The sequence below is a fragment of the Melospiza melodia genome, chromosome 18 (genome assembly GCF_035770615.1).
Source record: "Melospiza melodia melodia isolate bMelMel2 chromosome 18, bMelMel2.pri, whole genome shotgun sequence".
Lineage (NCBI taxonomy): Eukaryota > Metazoa > Chordata > Aves > Passeriformes > Passerellidae > Melospiza > Melospiza melodia.
In genome coordinates this window covers 12695450-12722044 of record NC_086211.1, presented here as the reverse complement: position 1 = coordinate 12722044, position 26595 = coordinate 12695450, and the positions used below count along the sequence as shown (strand labels likewise).

General features: G+C 40.2%; 1 protein-coding gene across 7 annotated transcripts in view; it reads left to right on the top strand.

Moving 5' to 3' along the window:
• Window positions 1–26595, top strand: part of RBFOX1 (RNA binding fox-1 homolog 1) — a 1162974-nt gene that overhangs the window by 459319 nt on the left and 677060 nt on the right. The window contains exon 1 of one of the 7 annotated variants that reach the window (XM_063171142.1): window positions 603–673. The exons of the other annotated variants lie outside the window; for them this stretch is intronic. The gene's annotated coding sequence lies outside the window, so the exon portion shown is untranslated. Of the gene's footprint in view, window positions 1–602; window positions 674–26595 lie in introns of those variants that run through there. 7 annotated transcript variants of the gene reach the window in all.

The following is a 26595-nucleotide window of genomic DNA, read 5'->3' as shown; positions in this document are numbered from 1 at the left end:
ATTTGTATTATATTCTAGTTTGTAATAATTATTTGTAATTTATTATAATTATGAATTTGGTGCTGTTACAATTTGAGGAAGAACGAGGCACTCTCCACCTGAGCAGAGAGAAGCTGTCTCTGTTCTCCAGGCTGAGGATTGTACCTGGGGGGGGACAGGTGAGGTGACACCTGGGGTGACACTGGCAGAGCCCTCTGAGCCCCCCGAGCCAAATGTGAGCATTATTGCAGTTTAAAATTCTAATAGTGCCAGTAATGAGGCAACTTTGCTATTAAAGCTGGGAAGGAAAAATAACCTTTTCTCCCCGAAGAAGGATGTGTTGGAAAGGTCAGGGCTGCTCGTGGAGGCAGCAAGGGGCCTGGTGGCAATAATGGGAATGCAAAGTTCTTGAAATGCACTGAAAGTGGAAGTTTTCAGCAGGACAAAGGACACTGCAGAAGGAACTGTAATTTCCTAGATTTAGGATTCTTGCTTAGTTAGGTAAGGCCAGGCTTTTAAAGAGCTCAGAATTTCATATTCTCAACCTACACAGCAGCTGCTAGATGTTGAAAATAGCTCAGCTCCTCACAGTTCCTGCTCCGCGAGGCACCGAGCTCCCAGCAGAGTCTGGCTCTCCTTTGGGTGCCAAAATGAGAGCTGAACTCTCATGAAAACCTGACTCTCATGAAAATCTGTGAGTACACTGATTGCTTGGGGAAAAAAGGAATAAAATAAAAAAAAATCCATCAACTGGATATGAAAATTACTTATAGCAGTATATTTTATAGTAATTAACTTCTTGGCATGATTGTCATAGTACTCTGATAACCATGAGTCTTGTTCTCTGAGTAGTTGATGAAGTTACATATATTAAAAATAAAAGGTGACCTGTCTATTTCTAAATATTTATCATTAATGTCCCTCTTCTTTACATTATCTGGCATCATTTTTTTTAAAGGCACAGAGAGCAATGAGCATAAGGGCTTTTCCTCTAAAGTTTAATTCAGACAGGGACAACTACATGTAGAATGTATATTTAATGCAAATATGATGCAAACAATTCTAGTCTGGAGAAATGCTTCTTGAAAGTCTGTTGTCTCTCTCCCTTGCCTTCTAAATTGAAAAAAAATGAATTTCAGTAGATGAGAAGAGGGAAATTTGCTCTAACATTGCCTAGAGGGAAGCTGAAAGAACGGGAACTGCTAGAAAAACTCGTGTCTTCACAATGCTAACATAATTCAAATATAAAATGTTACACCATTTGTTTTTTTTTTTTTTTCTGGAGTGGAGCTGGTTTCCAGTGAATCTATGTTTAACAACATGGATAACTGGGTAACACCAGAAAGGGAAAAAGCAGTTGTTGGATCTAGAGAGATCTCTGAAATGTGCTTCTCACATATGTAAGAATGCTGCCTTACAATATGGGTTTAACTTTTCCTGCTTTCCAAATATAGTCTCTGCAGCACTTCTGTAAACTTTTCTGTGCCATCATTCCCTTAGAGATAATAGTTTCTAGTGACTTGTGTGGTACAAAGAGAGAGAAAATAAGCCTTGCCATGAATGTTAGATTTCACAATTCCCAGGCTGTGTGATTCTGTACTTTGTCTGACAGCCACCAACACACATTTCATCGTGGATGAATGCTGCTCTATCCTGCAGGATATTTGCAATAAATGTATCTGTGCAAACATCCTGGCACATCTATCTGTGGGTGCTGTAGAGGTACCTACACATCCTTTACTGGAGGTATGGAACACCTCCTGGAAGGAGGAGAAATCTCTGTACCCAGACAGCAGCAGAGACAGCAGGAGCACCACTGTGCTTCCAAGCAACATTTATAAAGGCTGAGAACAAGTTCACTGCCCACAAGAAAACAAGTACTTTTCTTTTTTTTCCCCCCCTTTAGTAGCATCTTAAGCAAAAAATCCCAGGAAATCAAGTTGTGCAGCAAATATAAAAGGCCAAGGCATTAATTTATTGTCAGCTTGTCAGTCGAGCCGCACTGTGCTGTTTTTAGCATTACTCCATTAATGTTAATCTCATGTCACTGGATGTGTGCTGTTTTCTGTGTGTTGAGCTTGTCAGCAGGAAAAGAGAGAATGCAGTCCCACATGACTTCTCCTTTCTCCTCTTCTGCAACCATCTTTGGGTGTGTTGTGGTTTGGGCTGTGGTTCTCTCCCTGTGAATCTGTAGGCATTGCACAAAGCAGAGGTGTGGGTTCCCTGCACTTACCCAGGAGTCAGAATTAACTTGAATTAACTTGGCTCTCCTGATGCCTTTTTGGGCTACCTAAAAACCAGAGGCCAGACAGAATTAAGGAAATAAAAGGCAAGGTCTATTTTTTTGAGAGGCCTTCGGGTACATTTAGGGCAGATGAAGCCCCCCAGGGCCTACACCCAAATAATGGATGATGGGCTGTGAGTTTTCATATACTTTTCTAAGTTTGGTCCATTTGCACATTGGGGGTTAATCTCCCAATTCCAGCCCCAGGTAATGAAGTCATTTACCCCAGATTTTCTCCCCCCCAGCTCCCTTTTGTTTCCATCTCAGGGCCTGAGGCAGTGAGGAGTCCTTGACTCCCAGGCCTGGAGAGGAATTGTTGTGTCTGCCCAAAATGGGACAGCAGCAGCTCACACTGTGTGTGGAGTTTGGAGTTATACACTAAAAACTGCAGGATGACAAATATATGAAAACTATAAAAGCTGAAATCCTAATGCATCACTCTGAAAGGAAGGATCCCATTGTCATGGTGCAGTGGCAGAACCATATTTGCTCCCCAGGTTTCTCTCCTTTGGTCCCACACACAAACCAAAATGATTACTTATCAGTGTGTTTTTCTTTTCATCATTTTTACAATTAGAATATTTTCCTCAATATGTTTGGAAAAAAAAAACCCACAGTATTTTCATCCATTTTCCTTTTATTTTTAATTAAAAATCCATTCCTAATCCCAAGAGCAGCTCCTGGCAGGCTGGCAGCCCCAGGCCAGGGCAATGGGCAGCTGTGGGTCTGAGCCCCTCTGCTCTGCAGCCACCAAAGCTCCTGAAAACCCTGCTGGGAGAACCGAGGCAAGGAACAGGGAGAGCCTGGAATATCCTCTGCCTCTGCTCTGCTGAGCTGAGCCCAAGGCTGACCTCAACATCTTGTCTACTTGAAACTACAGAGCAAATTTCCCGTGACATTATCTACAGAGGAATTTAGAAAATATGTAACTTCCTTTCTTTTTTATTCCCCAACTATTTTTAAAAGCAGTAGTGGCATCTTTTTTTTTTTTTTTTTTTTGCCGTTTACACGGACTTACTCATGCAAAATGAATATTTTTTAGGATAAGTGCCAGAAGGCAAAAAATTGTTATCTTTGAATTGAGCTGTTTTAAAGAAAGTCACCTTGAAAATGTATTTATTTATGAAACTTTTATGTCTGTAGGTTTGCGTGAGTGGACATCTAAATGTAGCACAGAGTTGCTAACACAGAGCTGCTGTTGCTGAGCAGCACCTATAAAACTACAGGCAGTTCAATTCAGCTGAATTGACAGTCAAAAAAATGAATATGTGGTCTGCCAGATTTAAAATATACAAATAAAATGTCACGTCTGGATTTTTTAGGGCAAGCAGCATAGCTTAACTTGAAAACTAAAGTCAGAAACACCTAATTTTTATGGAATAAATATGCAGATGTTGTGAAATGGCTGAAGTGTGGGCACAGTGGTGGTTTCTGAGTGCTGAGAGATCCTAGTGAGTCTTTGGAGGGTTTAATGGTTGAAGCAGAAGATTCTTTTTCTTCTGAGACATCAGATTGCAAGTTTCTGATGCTGTTCACAGTCTTACCCAAAATCATCATTTTTATGTCTCTGGAGAAAAAATTGAAAGACAATAGGATGAAAATTAAAAGTAATTATTTCAAAAATGTTTTTTAATATGTTTTAATTTTTCTGGTAAGTGCTAAGGGATCCTTGGTAAATGTGTTTTCCTCTTTATCCTGTTTCTGTTTCTCATGCTATTTTTGAAAGGATTTGCCTTTTAGCCATATTGGCTATACATACTTGATCCATCCAAGAGCTGAATTGTCTGTGGGTCAAATTAATTTTTTTAATATGACATTTTTCTAGGACTATTTTTGCCTTGCTTTCAGCAATCAGAATGATCTGTGGTGCAAGTTCCTTGTCACTGTGCTGTGCCCTGGAGTTCCTCTGCTGTTTGCTCACAGGAAATGGGGCAGTGTGTCATTTGGTGTGGTGACAAAGAGAGAATCAGGAGAAGGAAAAACTGAGAATTTTGGAATGCAGGCAGGGGAAAAAAACCCCCAGAGTCTTCAGTATTTCCATGTGTAGGCTGCCAGTCCTGATGCTTTGGGGGAAAATGTTTGTTCCTTGCTCTCTCTTCCCCTGTCGCCATAATAAATAAATCCTGGTTTGGGGAGTTAAGGGGGCTCCTCTCAGAGCTATGATTGTGCTCGTGGAATAACAAATTTGTGTTAAGCTCAAAAATATGAAAGAAAATCCTTGTTTTGGTTTAGAAAGGACAGGATTGTGTGGGGCTGGCAGGGAGAGGAAAGCACACACCCTTTCTGATTAGTTCTGTACTCTCAGGGGTAGAAATCATAAAGACTCTTCAGTCTTAGACCTGATATGATGTTTGTTTGTTTTTTTAATGTACCTTCCAGTGGCAATTTCCCTCCCTTGCAGCCTCAGCCCGTTGCTCTCTCAGAGTCTCTGTTCCTTTGCCAGCAATGCTCTGGGCTCATCCGCTCACTGATTTTTGGGCAGGTTGGGTTAGGTACCAAAGCATGGTTTGGTGATTTCTCCCAGTGATTGTTTGCTTCAGGCTGCTTGATTTGGCATTTTAAGGGAAACCAGCAGAGAGCCTTCTGGGGGGCTACAGGGGAGCAAAACCCTTGGTTTGCCTCTCTTGGGGGTTAATCTGTGGTTGTATCTCATGGGGTTCTTCCAGCTGGGCACTTCACAGCCTTTACTGAGCTGAGCCCCCGACTTTGGTGCCAGGGAGGGAGGAGCTGCTGCTGCTGCTGCTGTGCCTGGAATAAAAGCACACAGACATCAATAAAAGCACACACACACACCAATAAAATCCCACAGACACCAATGAAAGCACACAGACACCAAGGGATGTACCCAAAGTTTCTCCACAGTGCAATACCGAGTGTCCCACATTGCTGGAACTAATCTAGGGGTTTTGGTTTAAGTGATACTCACTTGTGAGTCCTTTTTTCAAAACTATTCAAAATCTTCCAGGTTCAGGTTTCAGGTGAAGGCTCTGAACAATAAAAGTTCCCTTCCTACCCTGAAATGCTCCCAGGCCAGGAATGGGAAATGGAAAGGGCACACAGCTCTGCGGAGTTGATTCCTGCCTAAAGTCATACACAGCAGAAGGATAAAATATTACCCATTTCTTAAAATAATTCCCTTAATTTCATTTTTTCCTGGATATTTCCCCACTCCTTGTTTGTCTGATAGTTCAAAGGGGGCTTTTTGTTTTGCTTGTATTTCAAAAGCTCTGTTTTAGTGACATGTTTAATGGGAATGGCTTATTTGGAAGTTAATATGAATTATAGCTTAATAGGATAAAGAGCATGTTTAACAATTTATAAATATTAAAATTGGAACTGTGCATTTGGCCTGCCTGCTGTGCTGGGGGCGGGGGATGCACACACAGGATTTTTGTGACTGGTGCTAAAATGCTGGAGGATGCTTTTACATTCCTCAGGGTTCTCTGAGGTCTGTAAACAAAATCCATATGATAGAAACAATGTTGGTTTTGCAATAAGCTTCAAAGTTCTGGTTTTTTCTTTTCATTTATTGCTCAGTCATGATTATCAAACAAACAAGAACATATTTCCCCATAGTTGTATAAAATAACCATATATGTCATACAGATACTTTAAAGAATTATTCTTTTTTCAAGAAGGAAAGTAATTTTCATGTCTTTAGAGACTGAAAACAGAGAAACTTGGATTTTTTAGAAAAGCAGGAAGCTGAGAAGAGGGCTAATGGCAGAAAATAGCTGGCTCTCTATGGTGCTGGGCTAAGAAATTGAGAAGTTCTGAACTCCAGAGATTGCTGAGATGTGGCAGTAGGAGCTGCAGGTGTTCATGCTTGGTACCTGGCAGGGTCTGAGAAGAAATGGGATATAGCCAAAGTTCACAGTTAAAATGCTGGGATAAGGTTTTAAATCCAGAGCCTCGTTTAGGAGCTTTCTCTGAAAATGTTCTGATTGATTTAGCAGGAATAAGAAAGTTTCTAGTCTAGTTAAATGCTTGAGAAGGTGGTAGAAGACTTCAAATATAGATTTTACTGAAACAAAAATAAACTATTTTCATTGCACTTCTGTCTTTTTATATTCAAAGAAGAATCCAGGCCTTGATTGCTTCATCAATTTAACTCAGAGAGATTACAGTCCCCTAATTGTGCCAGGGCTCCAATGGCTCTGTTCATTCCCAAAGAATTTCAAAGGGGAATTCTAGATGGTAGTCAAATAGGATATGTGGAAATCATCTTTAGGAAAGAGATGGATGAAAGAAGCAGCTAAGTACTGAATATGGAAATGAAGTCCATCTCTGATCACTGGGGAAAGGCTCCAGCCTGGAACTGTGGCAATTCAAAGCTCAAGCAAAGGAAGGCAGAGCTGCAAGATGTTCTGAGTGAGTGCTGAAATTCAAAGCTTACACAGTGAGCAAGCAACTCCCCCTCCCAAAAACGTTGAGAAAATCTCATTCTCTTCACACTAGATTGAGACTGGAAATAATGCAGTTCATCTCATCAGTGCCATTTTGCTACCTTCAGCCCTGTGTTCCATATCCCAGGCTAATAAAGCTGCTCTTTTGTATTCCTTTTTTCATTAAAGAATTTACTGAGGACCAAAGTGGTCATTTCACATGGACAGCAGAATAATTTCAAACGCTCTAAGAAGAAAAATTGCACACAATTTTTTGCTCATTTCTCCAGGAACTGGAAATGCTGTGTGGATTGTTTCCAGCTCTGCCCCAGGTGGGGCTGGGACACACCATGGAGGCACTTGCTGGATTTAAAAGGCTTATTTGTGGAATTACAGCTGAGATATGAAAAATGGCTCCTTGAAGAGCTGGTGCCTATTGCAGGGTTATAAAAGAAATTCCTTGTTTCCTTTGAAGGATGGTTTAGATGTGAGTGGAGTGTTCAGCCTGCTGCTCTCAGGGGATGCAGGAGCCTTGGTGCCTGGCAGCATCTCTGGGAAGTACCAGGGAGCAGAGGAGTGGTGGGAATGATGCATGGATGTGTTTGTGTTCCCTGCAGCCCCTCTGAAAGCCTTGCTGGGATACCTGGGAGGGACATCCAGGGGGTTGTGGATGGTCCTGGGCACCACAGAAAGGAAGTTTTTCTGTGTTTGGGATCAAGGAATGTCCTTTAGGTGAAGGGCATTAATCTTTTCCTATAAATAAAAAATAAAAATTCAGTTAGTTAATTCGATGTGAAGGGGAAATAGCATAAAAAGAGAAAAATTAAATATTATGTACTTTATTTTTGATAATGCTTAATGCCAAGAATTCTTTTCCTGCAGTAGTGACTTACATTTCCATGCTCTGTCATTCCAAACACATGGGATGTTTGAAAATTGCTCTATGAAAAGCTTTTAGCCATGCAGAAGTGGAGGTTTCTAACATGTGATTTCAGTTTTCATACCCTTGTGTCAGTTCCATTCATACACTTATGTTTGGGTGGGACCTGTATATCAATTGCACATTCTCAGACTGTAATTAAAAGTTTGAGAAGTGTCATAGTGGGCACATAAACCACCAGTTTAGTTCTGCATGGTAGGAAATCCTGAGCAAAATGTAGTAAAAGGGATGTGGTTTGTGTTTGTTCATCAAGCCCTGCAGCTCCAGACTCAGGCTGATGTACCTAAATTGTATTTAACTGGGGTAAGTACAGAATATTCTGGCCACTGCCTGTATTTTGGCAGGCTGTAGCATTGCCCTTTGCGGCAGCTTCCCAGTGTGGGGGGATAGAATATAAGAAAATAAAGGTAGTGTAGAAAGCAATCTCACCCCTAAGGAGCTGCAGCTGGGCCAATTATCAAAGATCAGGAACAGGCCTGACTTTAACAGGCCACAGCTGTAAGCAATGAGAAGCAGAGTGCTATAAAAGAGTGGGGTGGCTGGGTGAGAAGGGAACTGGAGTCAGTGGCTGCTTTGGGAAGGGGAAAGAGTCAGTGCTGTGAGGAGCTGTCCATGAGAAACACCAAGGAGGTATGGAACTGTTTTGATAAGGAGACAACAGTGTGGAACCCCTGCAATAGGATGACAGCATCCCAGTGCTTTAATTTTCTTTTGCCCAAGTCCAAATTACTTGCTATCCTTATTTACTCCATTCTTGCTTTTTGCAGCACTTGAAAATTATTAAAACTTTTCCTAGGCCCTTTGGTGGGGGTGTTGTGCTTAGGCTGATCAGGACCCATTCACTGAATTCATTCTCTCTCAGTGGGACTGAAATACATGGGAAGCCTTTCTCTCTGTGCCCCCAAATCCTCCAGGCAGTTAATTTTTCTCTCCTTAATGATAAGCACAGAAAGGATAAAGGGAGACCAGGCACTGCTGCTGCCCTGGGAGAATCTCTGCAAGGTGTGGTGATGGAGCAGCATCCATCCCAAAAATGCCAGGATTCTGGTGTTAGGGAAGATTGTGCTGTGTCCCTAAATCCCTCTGAGACCCAGTGGTATCACCAGCTGCATCTTTGCTGGACGTAAATCCCAGTGAAATGGAAGTTTTTTGTACCTTGCAGGGTGGAAGCTTGTGAGGTTTGCATAACTTGGGGATGTTTCTCATGCTAGTATTATGACTGTTCATCAGATAACTTGAATAAAACCTCTGAGGGAGTTAATTTTAAGGAAAATGAAAGTAAAATGGCCAAAGGATAGCAGTCTTTAATGAACTTTTGGCTTTATGAATTGCTTGTAATGTTTCAGTAGACTGGGTGATGTTCAAGGGAAAAAAAAAAAATCTACTTGCCATTATTTACTCCAGGTGCATTTTGCTTCTGGTCCCTGTGTAGTTGTTTGAAATGGATTTGTTACAAAATAATACAAGGTTGTTTCATAAGTTTTAGTAACTGTATTAATTCAAGAGGTTGGAGAAGAAATTGTTTTGTTTTCTGCTTTTATTATGTGACTTTATTTTCTTACTTTTTAAACTGGAAAGGGAGAGAGAGTTAAGAAGTGAGCTGTAAGGTGACTTAGCTGCATGTGATTTGTCTTCGTTCAGTGACCCAAGCGTGACCATTTATTGTTGTTTCAGTCATAATTTTGGTCCATTTGAAATCAGTTGCTAATGTAACACTGAACTGATTGCTCAGATACTCTTAAAGTACAAAACTGAAGTTCCTTGCTCTGACTCCTGAGATACCTTGGCTGATATTTTTCTGTAGCTCTTCTTCTCTTACCTCATTCTCTCATTATCTCCTCTACCTGATCAGTACCTCACTGAAGCTTTATTATACTAAAAATTTCTATTTTTAATATATTACCAGGCAAACTTTTCAAGCTTCTTCAGAGCTTTAAAGACCTTGTGCCTTTGAACTACTTCTGCCACAGTAGTTTTAATGAAGCTACACAGAACAGGGACCACGATTCCTTTAAACATCAGCATTTCTTGACAGAGTGGGAAGATGAATAGATGAAATCCCTTGGAGGCCATGGAACTTTTTTCCATTAATTGTAATGATTTTGGATAGAAAGCACAGAAAGAGGAGAAATAAGTGTAACAATATATATAATTGGATGTATAAAGGGATGCTAGTAGGAGTTCTGTGAGAAATTCTTTCTCTCAGGACCAGAGGGGCTGTGATGGATCCCTGATCCCTGGGCAAACAGCACGGGGCAGCTGCAGACTGGAAGTGCTGCTTTTCAGAATATTATTACAAAATAAAATTTGTGTTGATGAAAGCCCTTTGAAATCCTGTTGCATTGTGCCAGGGAAGAAGTATAGCCAAACTTTTTTTGTTATTCCTGGGTGTATCAGTATATTAATTGGCATTATCTAGCAACAGGAACAAAAATGCTTTTTAGGAGGAAATAATACTGGAATTTTCAGGTGTTGCTTTTTTATTTGGTCTTTGATAAATCCCATGGAATGTTTTTGCATTACTGATGGGTTGATACACTCATTCTGTAATTGATGTACTTATGGAATAGACAAAACCCTTTTTTTCCTCATCTATCAATAACTTGCATAATTAGGAAAATAAAATGAATATGTTAGGATGGCTTGAAGGTCAATTTTAGTTTGGTTGTCTACATCAGAGAATGGGCACTATTAACCCACTATTAACCCTAGAAGAGTTGCTAATCAGAGCCACTAAGAGCTGTCTCCTGCACAGCTCTCCAGGGTGGTTTACAGGGTTTTGATGAATTGAAATCAATGTTGGTGGCATGATATAAACTCATGCCACAAACCCAGGAGGTGACAGCAATTTGCTGCAATTTGTGTGTGTTTTATCTTGTCTGTTCTGTGTGTCAGGGTGTTTTCTTACTGACCTTCCAGAGATGATAAAACAAAGGGGATAAGCACCAACTGTGGCTTTTCTGGAATTTTAATCTTTTTTTGGCCAGTGGTTCAGTTCATTACATGTCACTATCACAGGATTATTCTGTCCCTTTTGATACCAGGCAAAGAGTAAATGTAAAATGTGTCAGCCAGAACCATTGAAGCAGGTCTGTAGTCTTTGGCCAGTGGTGCTGAAAGATAAAGTGCTGTGTTTACAATTCGAATTTAAAAAGTTTATTGGAGTTACAGAGGAATTGCATTGATTTCAGTGCATTGGTTTGAGTGAAAACTGAGACTCTTAGGACAAAAAACCACAGTCCTACAACACTGCTAGAAATGACATTTTGAAACTTCTAGGCAATATTTTAAACAGGAATCACCCTCTTGCACAGTTTACCCCAGGGCCTCCCTGATAGCACATCAGACTAGCAACTATTTGAATTTGAGACAAAATATAATTTGTAATTCCTGTGCATAACACAAGGCCTCACCACCAGGAGTTGTTTCTGGAGATGCCTGTACATGGAAACTGAGGTTGTGATTAATGGATGGTTGCAGGCTGTTTCAGTGTAACAGTGACTGTGCTATAAACAGGACTGGGAAAAAAATGATTACCTTTAATAAGGTAGCAGCTGTAAGGGTGCCTTTATATTAAGTGACTTAATGAATACTGATCTTGAAGCAATAAATCAAAATGCAAACAATCTACTCTAATCAAGTAAGCAGAATATTTCAGATACCTAAATTATATTAAATGAGCACTTCAATCAAGGTCCGTACCTGCACGTGTTTAATCTGGTTACTGTTTGTGTAACATCACTTTTAGGATATATAGATTTAACACACTTATTTCTTCTTTTTTTTTCTTGGTTTTGGATTTGGGTTTTTTTTTTGTTTGTTTGACATGAAGAAATTGCTTGCAGAATAATTAATAACTCCTCATAAATCCTGTCCTTCTACTGAAGGATTTTATTCTAAACAGTGATCAATGAGGTTCATTTGAAAGGTGTTGCAGCAGTTTCTTCAGGTGGGTATAGCTCTGTCTAAATATCTGCATTTGGAAATTTATTTGGTGGAAATATGTGTGAGCACATAGTGTGTGAGTGTGCCAGGGCATTTTTCAGAGAATGTGAATGCCACAATTATCTCATCCCTTTCTTGAGCTAGTTCATAAAAGTATCTTACATCACGTAGTTTCTATTATAACATTGTTATAACCTAAAACGACTTTAAAAAGATTAATCACTATAACTGTATAATATAACTTTCTGAATAATATAAATGTATATATAACTTTCTAACATAATACATATAATATTCATTTTAATATTTGTGAAGAACCAATTATAAAATAGGCATTTTTCACAGTAAGGAGGGTGGAAATGCAGCTCCAGGAGCTGGGCTGCCCTTGCATGAACAGACCAAGAATTGCAGGGTGAAATTCCACCATGCAGCTGCACTGGCTGGCCTTGCGGAATGGGCAGGGTGTAGAAATCTTCAGGGAGAAATCCAGAACAGCTTCTGGATTAGGCAAGAACAGATCTTAAACCTGAGCTCCTGAAAAGCACCTGCTGAGGTCTTGGCTGGCTGGGTTTGCTGAGACACCTTTGTATTGGCCCAAAAAGAAAAATAAATGGCATTAACTAAAACTGGTACAACCTTTATGGCTGTGGTTGTCCCTGGAAACAACAATTCATGAGATGCCCTCGTGAAGATGTGTGGATGAATGTCAGGGGTGGCATTCAGTGTGTTTAGTTAAAAAACACCTTGAGGAAAACAGTGGAGCTGCACTGGACTGATCTTCCTGTGAATGCAGCCCTACAGATATTAGGCAACAGAAAGCATAAGAGAACTTCAAGGTTTCTGCTTTGTTTTGAAAAAGCATTGCTCCTGGGTTTTTTCCTGTTGTTCCAGTGCTGAGGCACCAGCACAAATCCTGTCAGAGTTCAGGCAGCATCTGGATGATGCTCTCAGTCATGGGAGTTTGTTTCAGGAAGACCTGCAAGGAGCAGGGACTTGGACTCAGTGATCTTTGTGTGGATTCCTTTTTTATTAATTTCTCTGATTCTAGTCAAACTATTTACACCAAGGGTTCAGGCTGTGGTTTATCTCAATCTTTGTACTAAAATCTGTTAGATATCTTTGTTCTGGGAGCAGAGCTGATCCTCCACTCTGCAATTCTGGTTAACCCAAACTGGAGGCCAGTATGGAAGTATGCACTAAAATTGCCCCAGCTTTTTAGTATGAAATAAAAGATGCAACTGTCAGTCACAACTTCCAGTGCGGTAAACTCTGAGAGTGCCTTTCATGTCACTTCTCAATGTTGCTTACTTCCACTTGAAAAGAGAACAAAAGCTGTTTTACTGCTTTTAAAGGATGTTTCTGCAGAGCCCAGAGCCAGCCCCAAGCAGTTCATAGTGCAGGGAGCTGTTCCTGTGGAGCCTCTCAGTTTCTGGGCAGTGATGTTGATGTTCCTGCAGCTGACAGGGAGCTTTTATGGCCAATCTGGGGAGGTGCAAAAGGCCATTAGAAGTGCCTCTGTTTTGTAAAAGCTGCACGTCCTTTATGCTGTCATGATGGAATTCCCCCGAACAGACAACACAGGCCAAAAGTTAAAAATGTTACCATAGGAGGGAATGTAGGTTAAAGTGCCTTTACATTTGTTATCCTTTTATTCTCTCCAAATTAAAGTCCATCTTAAAAAAACCCCATAGTTCACTTACTGGACTTACTTCCCTTTTGTGGTTTTTGTGATCAGAAGTCACACATGGCTTGCCAACCTGATCTCTCAGGGTGTTTCAGCACAGTGATCTGTTTGAGTAATGCATCCTAAATCTGATCCCTTGGAAAGTGAGGCACAAATGTTGGCTGCTTTGCTGCTTCTCCCAGTGGAAGGACTGGCATGAAAATTGTGCAAATAATCCTGAGAAGGGACAACTTCTTCATGTCTAGGGCCTGGTGCTTATCTTCATTTGTATCCTAAAAGAGAGGCAAAGTCCAGGCATGTGCAGAGATCCCACCAATAAACAAATTCAGCTGTTCTGTGAACTCCTCTCCATTTCAAAGTCTTGTGGTAAATCAATGTTAAATGAACATTTCAAAGTTGGGAGCTGCGTTTTGTTGGTGGCTGTGCTGGCTGGGGGTGTGGTGTACCCACAGAGTTCTGTCTCAGTCCTGTACTCTGCAGCTGAAATAAATGAAAATCACTAATTGCTTTCAGTAAGATGGGATTTTTGTTGGTGATTTTTCCAAAAGATACTTTGATTCTGAGTTGTGGGGGGTTTTTAACATGATGATGTGTAGAGTGCCTTTTTTTGCTAGCTCTCTCAAAGGATGGCTGAGGGGAACAAGATTTCTCAAATTTGTTGCATTGCTGTAATTACTTGACAGACCAAATTATTGAGTGGGATTGTAAAGATGGAGTTTGGGTTTTTTGTATTTTATGCTTTTGTATTTTCCACTGGCTGCATTGAAAATGGTAATTTCTGTGAAATTTTAATATTTAAAATTTTAAAAATCCTGTCCCTTCTCAAGTAACTCCTTTGTGAGAGCAGGGAGAGAAGGTCTCAGAGGAGCAGTTTGTGGTCCCTTAATGGTAAATGCTTGCACTCAGGTTGGAACTATATTTAAAAGGTTCCTTTTCCTCAAGGCTCCTCAAGCCTGTTTCAGAGAATTGGACAAGAGGAAAGATATACCTGTCAGAGCAAAAATCACCTGCTGAATTTTGTTTCATTAATTAATTTTTTTTTTTTTTTTTTTGCCATTTCTTCATTGTTTTAAAAAATCTGCATTGAAATGACAGCAAATGGAAAACTAAAATGCTGGTAATGTGATGGGAACAAATGCTGAACTTCAATCCCTTTGAATGCATGGCTGCCAGAGTAAGCCAGAAATTTTCTCCTGAAAAACAAAGGAAACTCTGCATTCTCTGTGTTGAGTTTCCATTTGCTCTGAGTTTTTCCAATGCACTGGGGGTGAGAGGAGGCTGTGTGCCTGCAAGGATGTGCATATGCTTTAATAAATTAAACACTTCTGTTTTTCTGCCATTATAAACCCAATACTTTTTATTGATTCATGCAAGCCTCAGAGATTCTTTTCCTCTGAAGGAAAGAGAACTTAATGAAAATACATAATTTGGCAGTAAGGATGTTTTCTGCTCTCCCCTCTCTCTTTTTTTCCCCTTACCTAGCAGTTTTAGCCAGTGTAAAGTTGTGGCACTGATTAGCCTGGCAGCAAAAAGGGTAATGGTTTCTTTCTGAATGTGTGAGAAGGTGGCAAATAATGCAAACAGAAAAGCAGCTTGAAGCAATTAAGGTGAGTTAGTCTGGAATAAAGGGCTGCAAGCTCTCCTCCAGGAAAACACAATTTCTGGAACAAGTTGCAGATTGAAGAGAGGCCCCAGGAGGTTTCACTTGCATTATTGTTCACCTGTGCATCCAAGGAGCTCATAACAATGTTATTTCTGGAAGGGAATCTCACTTTGCTACTATATCAATATACGTGGTACCTTGATGGAAATAGCATTCCATGCATAACATGTTAAATAATTTAGCTATTTTGAGTAAAACTGTTTATCTGGGAACTCAGCAGGTTTGCAGATTGGTGTCACAAGGCGTTGAAGAAACAGCATTGAGCAACTCACTTTATTCTAATAGTATTTTATTTTTAACTTGGCACAGATGAATAAGGGGAATTGAAAATGTTACAGCTACCGTATCCATTTCCTCTCTCATTTTCTCTTAAACCATACATGAAATTTAAAAAATGTATTTTCTACATATATGTACCTGTTAAAATGGTAACAGTTGAAACTAGAATGATAATATGAACAGTGACTAGTTACAGATTTTTTAGGCTGAGTTTCAGAGGCATAGTCAGGCTTAGGCTGAATTGTAGTACATAAAAAATATATATTATATATATTATATATATTAAAAAAATTATATATAATTATGTATATATATATGTATATTTATATATAATCCAGTATTTTATACACTGACCTCACAGTTGCGACGAGCCAAACCCAAACTCACAAACAGGATCTGTGAAAACAGAGAGGAAAAGGGGCACTGGTTTGATTTGCTTTGCTGACTCAGGACTCTAAATACAGCAGAAGTCTGACCTAAAACCAACTTGACTACAGCAAAAGTGGGTGCAGGTTGTTCCTCACCTCTTCACCACCTGTGGGATGTTTGTTGGAGCAGGAAAGGGAAAGACTCTCAGAGCTGTCACACACTTTAAAGAGAAACTCCAAAATCAACAGCATGCAGGACCTTTATTGGCCAGTGATCCATCCTGGTGGGTTCATATTCACATTTAGGACAGGGCTCATATGATTCAGTATATACATTTCTAGTGTCAAGCCACATTCATGACTTTATTGCAATTTGAAATGTAAATTAAGATGCCACACGTAACCTTCTAATTATTTGTGTTTCTTACTGGTTTGAAATAATTTGCTGTGGCATTTGGATGTATGGAAATAAAGTCCTTTAAATGCCATCAAGTGATACACTGATGAAATACTGTTTAATGGTAGTTGTAAGTGATTTGGTGTTGATGTCTAGGGATGTATTTGTGGATGTAGGTAGATTATAATGTAGTTCATCACAACATGAATCTAAAGGAGAATGCTTATTCTTCTTGATACCTACTATTTTAATAGTTAATTTACATCTTCTTTACCACTTTCATACAAAGAAAATGAATGGAATCCCTCACTCAGCACGTCCTGGGATGTTGTGGACATCTTCTCATTAAAAATCCTTTCCTTAGGATTTTTTTCCATTTGAGAAGCTGAGAGACCTCAGGAACAAAATGTAAACAATGATTATCTGCTGCTGTGGAATGCAACAGGTGCATCTGAGATTGGTCTCATGTGGTTGTTTCTAATTAAGGGCCAATCACAGTCCAGCTGTCCGGACTGTCTTGGTCAGACACAAGCCTTTGTTATCATTCTTTTTCTATTTTTAGCCAGCCTTCTGATGAAATCCTTTCTTCTATTCTTTTAGTGTACATTTAATGTAATATATATCATAAAATAATAAATCAGCCTTCTGAAACATGGAGTCAGATCCTCATCTCTTCCCTCATCCTCGGACCCCTGTGAACACGGTCACACTCCACTACAAATAGAACTTTACCTATGAAGTCTCCTTGAGAGAAAGGCTTCTCATAGCTGATAAAAATTTGAAGTTATGTACCAAATACAATTTTTTTGTAACTTCCCTAGCATGAACTGGTCACATATGTAATGTTACTGTAAAGGCTGGGTTATATTTCCATAGGAGAAGCACAAAAAAATATTTCTATTTTTAGTAGCCAGGCTGGGGATTAATGTTTGGCTGTCACCACAGTAGGCTCAGAGACCCAAAAATTCCAGCATTTTCTTGTTTCAGTGGCCAGCTCCTGTATTTCCTTTCAGTTTTAAGGCTGAGCTCCTCAGTCCTCTTGAGATACCACAGTCAAGCCAGGGTGGCTCTGACAGCTATGGGAATTCTCACTGGAGTAAAGAAATCAATTGAGAGGAGCAGAAACCCAAACCAGAACCACAAACCTGCCCCAGCTTTGGAAAACTGACACTGCTCACAGGGATTTCTAATTTAGTCTGTGCTGCATTAATATGCTGCACAATTCTCAGATAAAGGTAAGCCAAATTTGGCTTTCCATTTCTCACAGCAAAAAAAGACACTCGATGCTTTAAAAATATCACATCATTTATTATGGTGAAATCAAGCATTAAATGCAGTGGTGAACAGATGAAATAACTGTCTTGAGAATTAATGGAAAGTCAGGTAGGACGGGGATCAGAATATTCAAATTATTCCAAATGCTTTCTGTTTATAGTTGGATTTAGGACATAATACAATTTAAATAATCTGCAAATTCTTTATCTGTTTTTGATGCCAAAGCTATCACAAATCTCTCCTGACCCTCCCCTAGTATGAGTCTGTGATTTTGCTATAGAAACCTTGATAGAAATTAGTATAAATGTGTTACTCTATATGTGTGCATTTGTGTTAAATACCTGATTTAAATTATATGATCTTCTATTGTAAGATTTTATTTATTTTTCCTTTTTGCTCTGTACATTTTGAAGACAAATTTATTTTCTTTTTCAAGGTACACAAACATAGATCCCCTCCCTCCACTCCCAAATTAAACTAAACCCATCAGTTCTTACAACACCAGTCCATGTAAATAATTTGGGCCTGGATTATGTGAGGGTGGAATGATTATGATGGTGAGAACGTTTCTGCCTCCCTTTTTATACTTAAAAAGGTTCTTCCAGCTGATTTTTACAGCCTAGATGATCCATTCTTCATCTTCTTTTATTATCACTTAACATTGTTTGCAGATTTGTGTCTCTGTTGCTGTTACTGATAAGGAATTTCTTTAGACTGGGTTGTGTTTGCATCAGCAGAATCTGTGAAATTCATTATATACACAGCTAAAAAGAAAATGGAAAATACACACTTATATTGGTTCCAGGAACTATAAATTTATTTGAGCTGTAACATTATTTCAAAGTGATTTCTTGTCTGAGATAAAATTATTTTAAAAACACATTCTTTCCTTAAAATAGTTGAAAATGTATTTTCAGTAATATATTACTATGACAGCAAAGAAGTAGAATAAATAAAATCCGAAGCTGATGAAGAGGAAGGAAGGAGCAGGGTAATTTAGAACTGAATTTTTTCTGGATCTGATCTTTAGATATTTCCTGGGAAGGAGCTTGCTGTGGCATTGGAAGCTGCAATGCTTGAGGCAGCTGTAGAATTGATTTCTGTGAAGTGACAATGCCACTGGATTCCAGCCCCTCGCTTTGGAATGAAGTGTGTAATTGTGTTTCCTAGAACTTTCCCCTCCATGATGAGGATCACAAACAGTGGTGTGCACTTATGAATAGTTGATAGATAAAACTTTTCAGCATGTTTTATTTAAAATAGTGCCCTGCAATGCCTTGCATGCTGTGTATTGCAGAGCCTGGTGCACGTGTGTTGACTGAATTCAGATTTTCTACTGACTCTGGGACAGAGGTGAATTCTGCTCACAGCTGTTTCTGCCTCCCCTCACATCTTGTTCTCCCTTGTTGATGGAAAGGCTTCCTTAGCTCATGATTTTCATTCATCCTCTGGATCCTGAGCACATGGCCAAGTAGCACAGTGGTGAAAGCCAAGTTCTTTCACCAGCAGTTGGTTTGGAATTTTGTTAATGCCATCAAACTTCTCAGGCACAAATTATTCACTTCTGTGCTGAATAATGAGCTCAGCTGAGCTCAGTGAGTTCCTTTAGAGCTCCCATTAGCAGTGAGATTGTGCTCAGATGAGCTCCATTCAGAGCAGTCCCAGGCACAGGTTATGGTCTCACACGTTAAAATCAAGTGTTAAGATCTCCTCTTGGACTGAGGGACAGGATTTTTTGAGAATCAAATTACTTTAACAGGATGGTGTCTTGCTAATTGGTTTTTTGGTGTTCTGGGGATGCCTTTGCCTGATTTACTGTAGCATCAGCCAGTTCAGCTTCTCACCTGAGCCTCTCCCAGGGCTTTACCTGAGGAATATCAGAGCTGGATGTGGGGAGAGGACTTGGCCAGAGGGCAGGAGGGATCATTTTGGGAAGGGTTGAACTTTGTGCTGTGTTTTTGCTGGTCCACAAGCTCAGCATGTGGGGTTTTCTTGGCGTCTCTGAGCCTTGGGGGCCTTTCCTGCAGGGAGAAAAGGGTTACCTGGCTCAGTGCTGTGGCACTACCGCACAAAATGAATGACACCCACTGAGATGTCTAAGGCAAAAAAAGGTACATTTATTTTTGGGCTTTGATTTTTATAGAGTTCTAAAAGTGACCATGGATTGGAGGGTGAAATTGCTACTGTCAAGAAAACTAATCTACAAACACAAGAGGTTTATGTCCAAAAAGGAGATGGAGGAGTCCTTTTACTTTATTTGAATAAAGGGAGAGACCATGGGGCATTCCCTTGGGATCTCTCAGATTTTTGGAGGACACAGCCTCCTTTATATCCCAATTTCCAGCCACATTTCCATCTCTCTTTCCCCATATCTGAGGTACTTGAGAGGTTCAGACTTCCCAATACACCTGACACCTAAGATTTCCCTCTAATGTACAACCCTCCTTTTAATTTTTAATTCTTATGGAATTTAGGGTTTTTTCTTTCCCCTTCTTTCTTTCATCTTTCAATGTCTAATTTTGTTTATCAGCAAACTTGAAGTTTATTTGTAAAAACAAACATCTTTTTCCATTTATCAATCAGTAGAACACTTCCCATTGTTTCTTTTATCTCTCAGTGCTGGTTTTATCTACCAGCAGACCCACAGCTTGTTTGGAAATACAAGTCCACTATTCCTCTCACTGCCTCTCCAACCACACTGGTCAAACCCACAGTCTATCAATTCTCTCTTCTTCTAGAAAGGAATGCAAAACAATCATTATTTACATGAAAACTCCATTACAAAACTGTAAACATCAGAAGGTTTATAAGAACTTTGGAAGAACAGGGTGACACAGAGCAGCACTGGGAGTGCCTGTCTGAGCAAGGGGTGAGGGTCTGGGGGGTCTCTGTGGTCAGGATGACCCAGAGATGTGTCAGAGAGCCTCTTTTCCCAGCCCAGGAACCAAAGCAGGAGTCAGGATTCTTCTGTTCTGGTTTTCAAGGTTGTTTATTTTCTGTTTTCTGTAGCATTCTTTCCCTGGCCTGCTGAGGTCCATTCAGCGGGTGAGTCAGGGGCTCACTGCCCACCCTCAGGATGGTGTTATCTTTTTATACCAAAAACTACCTGTACATTATTTACAATTATTTTCCAATACTTCTCACCTATGTTGGACAGTGTGTTCCTACTCTAAACCAATCCAAAAGTGCCACCATCACCCAGAAGATGGAGGCTGGGAAGAAGGAGAAAGAAGGACAGAACGCGTCCAAATCCTTCCATCTTGGGACCCCGAGCCCCCATTCTAAAAACCCCAAAATTCTGCTTTTCACCCTGTAACAAACCAACTATCATTCTACTTAAACTTTCATGGCATGTAAATCCTCATATAAGGTTGGTAATTGTTTCCATGGGTCAAAATCCAAGGCACAGGTGCCTTGGGCTCTGTGCCAAGGTCTCTGAGCCCCCTGGCAGGGTCTGGAGCCATCCAGGGCACCCAGAGGGATGTCCTGGGTTCTGACAGCTCCTGTTGAATAAGGAGTGAAATATCCTGAGATTCTTCATCCAGGAAGGTAGGGATGGGTTAATTTTGTATAAACCCAAAATATCTAAGGAATGTCTAATAATTTCTCATTTTTTGTTAGTTTAGGGTACTAGCAGATGAGTTTAGCTGTTAGCAGTGCTGTTTCTTGGGCTGTGGCCACTGGCCCTCAGGTTCTGTGTGCGTCCTGTTGGTCACTGTCCCCAGGGCCATGGGCAGACACAGCCTGGGTGTTGTTTCCATGGACTAAAATTAGTCACAGGTGTTTGTGACTCCGTGCCAAGGTGTCTGAGCCCCCTGGCAGGGTCTGGAGACATACGAGGCACCCAGAGGGATGTCCTGGGTTCTGACATGAGGGAAAGCACATCCTGTGTCCCCCTGTTGGGAGTTTTTTGCAGATTGAGGAGTTCTTGCTAGACGATGGCCATATTCAGCTGATGCACAATCCAGCCTGCTTGTACTGATGGGCAATGAACACGTTCACAAACAATGAATAATGGGCATATTCAGAAATGGGCTTGGTATACCCTTGAAAGAGATACAAGAAGAAGAGTCATCAGGACTCAGCAAGTTTGGGAAAGTAAGAAAAAGGTGAGCCATGGGTGGGCCAGACAACCACAGCAAGACATGTGAAAAATTAGATGATCCAATCAGTATTCTAATTTAGACTCAGGATTAACCAATCATGTATTAGCTAGACACGTGGACAGTAGAGATTTATTATAAATATAGTCCTTTTAGGGCCAATAAATTTGGCTTCACTGGATCATACTGGTCATGGTGTGATGTCCCTGACCCTCGGCACCCCGCATCCCCCCGGGCAAAGCTGCAGCCAGCAGTGAGCCCCCGTCCCCAGGGCTGTGTGTGCAGCTGGGGCAGTGCCAGCAGGGCAGGGGTGGCCCTGGTGACAGCAGGGAGGATGGATGTGCCATCAGGGTGATTTGCCTGACAGCACGTGGCTCCCTCCCCGGCTCAGTGCATGGAGCTGTCACCTTCCCAGGGATTGAGGCAGTAATTTACACTGGGAGCACTGCTGGGAAGGTGATGGCACAAGGAAGGTGCCATTCAGCACAAAAGCTGACAAAATCTGATTGTTAAGTACCAGTCAGTGCATTCAACTTCATCTCTCTCTAAAGAGCAGGGAGGGAGAGAAATACCTTGTATTACACAGAGACATGTTACAGGAGACAAATGCCAAGTGAATTCTCTATAAAACTGCTGTGCTTTAAAGCATTTTGCAGTCAACAGCCTGTCTTTTGTCTGCCCTTCCTTGTGACAGCTGCAGTGTGCCACAGACCTTAAATCAACAAAAAGCACTGGAATATCCTGCTCTGGCTGCTTGGCAAAGAGCTGCTGTTCAGGTCTGCCTTCTTTAGAGAATCTGGCTCCCCCAGCCCATCTCCTGCCTTTTCTTGACTGTTCTGAGACTTTTACTTTTGTTTGCAAATTTCCTGTCAATTCAGGAAAATGGCACTGTGGTTAAGAAATGAATGCAATTCTGATACAGATGTTTTGTAGCAGAAAAGATTGGCAAAAGCTGTAGTGGAAGGAATGTGGTGTTTGTGAGGGTCCCCAGGATGAGGTGAGAGATGAGAATCTGACTTCATGCTCTCAGAAGGCTGATTTATTATTTTATGATATTATATTAAAGAATGCTTTACTAAAGGTGTGAAACAGTTTCAAATGCAGTCAGAGCCTGGGCCCCGAGTTTGTTCTGCTGATGGTGTAAGCAGGCAGGACTTACAAAGGGATTATGGATGGTTCTCGAGGAGAATGTTGTTTATGTAGAAGCTCTTTCTCCTTGCACTCTGTACTGGAGATGAAGGACTGAGCAAAAAGGCTTGGTCAGAAACACAAGCAAACCTTCAGAACTGAACTCAACTTTTTTTGGTGATTCAAACAAATCTAAGAATCATTAAAAACCACTGAAACCAAGGCTCTCAAATAAGTCCCACTGTAGGATTGGAGGGATTTTCAAGCATGGCAATTTGCAGTGAGCTGGGACAACTATTAATTACTGCATCAGAATGTGAGAAAGAAATAATTTTTTCTGCCAGTTTACACCATAGAGTTTTCATTAGGCTAAAAACATACCTGGTCAAATGTGGGGTTACTATTAGGAGCTTGAATGCTAAAAGGTTATCATCCTTTTTAGTTTACTTAGAAACATAAAAGTTGAAATTAAGATTTACTTTATCCTTGTCCACCAGGTTGAAATAATTAACCTGAATGCTTAAACATAAGGATTTTCTCATTTGGTTCTTAATTTCTTGTAAAGACTCCATTGATGCTTAAATTTCTCCAGTCTCTAGTGGGATCTGTTAATAGCCTTACACAGTGTCAGGGAAAATCATTGGTGCAGTGTTTGGAAATGGAGTTAAGTCAAATGTTCCACTAGTTGCTCTTTGTTAAAATAATTGACATGTCCATTTGTTTATGTAAGAAACCTTCATTTATTTGCCTTTTCTAAAAACTTTTCTCCTTTTTTTGTTCCTTTGGAACTGCTTAAATTATTGGAGTCAGACAGGCAAAATTTTCCCATTATCAAATCTTCTTTTTTTTTTTATATTTTTTATATTTTGGAAACAAGGAGAGAAATTATTTCCTTGACAGCTTTTCCACAAACTGGAGCAGTGTGTGCTTTCTTCCTGCCACATCCTGCTCCCACTGTGAATGGCAGTGTTCCTATCTCAGCCTCTTAATGGGAAACTCCTGTTTTGTGCTTTCACACCTTTGTGTCATTCAGTGAATTTTTATGCAGGCGAGATGAGAAAAAAGAAAACAACTTTCAATTATCTTGTGTTGCTTTATGTTTAAGTTCCCATTATGGATCTAATTGTGGTCTATTTGCTGCTTCATGTTCTGGTGAGTTGGCTTTGGGGTCACAAACTGCATTGGCTTTTTCATCCTAAGAAATATCAGAAAACATAAATCTGAAGCCTCAAATGATATTATTAATCTCTGAAAAAAAGCAGTGATTTTGTTCATGTGTTTTTCAATCAACAGCAAGCAAATCAAATCTCCATGCTGGCTAAAAATGCTCAGCACAATTGCAATAAGGAGCCAATTGCTGCAAAAGTCAAATTACTTTTAAAAACATTTAAACGAACACTTCAGAGATGCATTAATAATTCTGAAATGACTCAAATCATGTTGTAGATATTTATTACACATATTTTGCATACATTCCAGGTTCCTATTTCTGCTGTGCACCTGTTTTTATGGACATTTTTGCCTTAAGATTATAGCCTGGAAACCCCAGGAAGATGTGCAAGTGAGGAGGGAGAAGTTACATCCAGTCCATAGTGTTGACTTCTGTTGTTAGTACAGTCAAAACAGATAATAATGGTAAAAAAGTTCAGCTAATTTCAGTGTTCAGAGCATTTTTTTGGGTTTTTTGGGGTTTTTTTCAGCTTGAGCCCCTGGTTTTGTGTTCTGTGCATTCTGTGGAGTGTTGCATCATACTTGTTTTTGGTTTTTTCTCTCTTGTTTTTGGTTTTTTCTCTGGTTAAGTTTTATGTCTCTGCAAGAAAATGCAGTTGTATTGAGCAATTGAGAAGAAAGCTCCAGAGAGGTCTTAATGTATGGAATTTGTCACTGTTATTGCAATCTGTGAACAGAAAATAGACTTTGTTTTGAAATTCACTTTTTATCTCTGTCTTCTTCACTACCCAGCAGAATGTTGGTGGTTGTGGGGATGGGAAAAAGGAGGAGGAGCCCTTCTGTGTGCTGGGATTTCCTGGGGCTGTAAGGGATGCAAAAGGCAACAGCAGAAAGGAGAGGGCAGAAATGCTGAATATTCCAGCTGTGCTGCAATGGCATGTCCCTGTTTCACATCAAATACCTCAGCAATCCCCTTGATTTTATTATTTGTAACACAACTATTTTTATTGCAAACAGTCTAGAGTTAAGCACAGTTTAGGAACTAAAGCTCTGAACGTGTTTATTTCCTTGGGATGTGTTTCCATACTTGCCTGGTTTACTTTGATATGTTATTGTTTATAGTGTAATTTCTGGACTCCAAATCTGCATTATGATTTTTAAAATTCCTTTTCACAAGTTCAGAAATAAAACTCGGTGAGAAAAAGCTGTGAAATGAGGCAGGCCAAGCTTTACAAATTGCAGAGTAATCCCAGACTGCTGTTTTACTACAATTTCCAAGCTATCTCTGCCTGGAGTAGGAACAAAACTCTTTAATATAGGGCTGCTCTCAAGTTTTATTAAACCAGTTGCTTAGTGTGAAATTAATTTGTTCAGGAAGGAATATAAATCAGCTGAGGTGAAAGAAAATTGATTTTTACACCACCTTTCACTTGTTGCACTCTTAGTAGTATGAGCTTCATTAGACCCTTGGAGTGTTTATAGGTGTTATAAAATGTTTAACACTTGATGGATTGAGGTGCTTGAAGGGGTTTCAGGCATTAGAGGATTATATTGAGATTCCTTTGCTCTCAGTCTGGAATTTGGCACGCTGGGAAGGAAATGTGTGCTCTGTGTTGCCATTTTAGCCACAAATTGAAACATTTTTTTTTTCTGGCACTACAGGACTGATAGATGCAGTGAGAAACTTCAAGTCTTAGAAACAATGCTGTAGCACCAAAGGTAAAATTGGTGTAAATAGCGTCAGAAATAAAATGGAAGTCACAAAAAGAATTGGGAATCATGCAGGAATTCATAAATGTTCCAAATGGGCATTTTCCTTCTGTGTCCCGGCTGTCAGTCCAAGTTCCCAGAAGTGTGATACTTGAGGTGTTTGTCCCTTGCAGAGAATGCAGAATTATATTTCTATTATAGTACACATGCTGGCATGGCAGAGTGTTTTGCCATGGACTAAGAGAACAAGGTAGAAAATATAAAAATACAGAGAAATCCAGTCGTGAGAGATAGGAAACAGTTCACTTTTACGTTGTAGGTCTTAAAACTTTAGCAGTGTAGTTTATTACTGTGTTGTCAGAACTTTTTAGAAATGCAGCAGGTTCTATATATAATGACAGTAATTTTCTTTCAGACTATGTAGTAGATGTGTGCTGTCCTAAAGCCAGGTGAGATATGGAATAAATGGAATAATGCCTGTGTTAGGTTTGTGGGCTTTGAGCTTTTGCCTCATGTGCAGCAGCTGGAATCAGCAGCCTGGACTGAGGCTTTTTGAATCCAGTCTAACTCTTATTGAGCTGCAAATAGAAATAATAACTTAGATATTACAGGTGGCAAACAGCTTGGGGCACTTGTTGGCTGCTCTGGAGGCTGTGGCTGCTCTCCAGCAGGGCATTGCTGAGCAGAGTTCTGTTAAGGGATGTTAAGTTTGGAAAACACATCCAGAATGCTTCCATGCAGTGCAGATCCTCACTCAGTGTGTTCCTGGAGGTGTGTGTGAGCCAGCTGACTCTGAGTGAACCATTGCTGCTGTGGTGGAGCAGCTCAGGAATGAGTTTTCACTCCCTGCGCACCTGGAGCAGCAGCCAGCACTGCTCGTGCTCCCTGGTCTCCTGCCAGCGGGGCAGGGACAGATGCCACTCTAATTAATAGTCAAAATTAATATCCTTCATGAATGGAGATGGTTGAGGGAGGGCAATATAAACAAGTTGATTTTCTCTCTGTTTCCAGAGATTGATTTTTCTCGTTGTGTCCCCATCCCTGTTTACCTTGAGAGTTTGTGTGAGCGTGGAGAGCAGACAAGCACACCTCCTGAAGGACATCAGTGCACAGTGCAGAAATGAAGTTTATTTCAGAAATACAAGCTGTGTGCTGATTCTTTATCCTTCTAACCAAAGATGGGTATTTACTTCATGAAGTAAAGTTTTTTTTATTTCTTCACTATTAGCAAATAAGAAAAGCTGAAATCAATCTTTCTTCATATTGCTGGATTTAATTTCAAAAC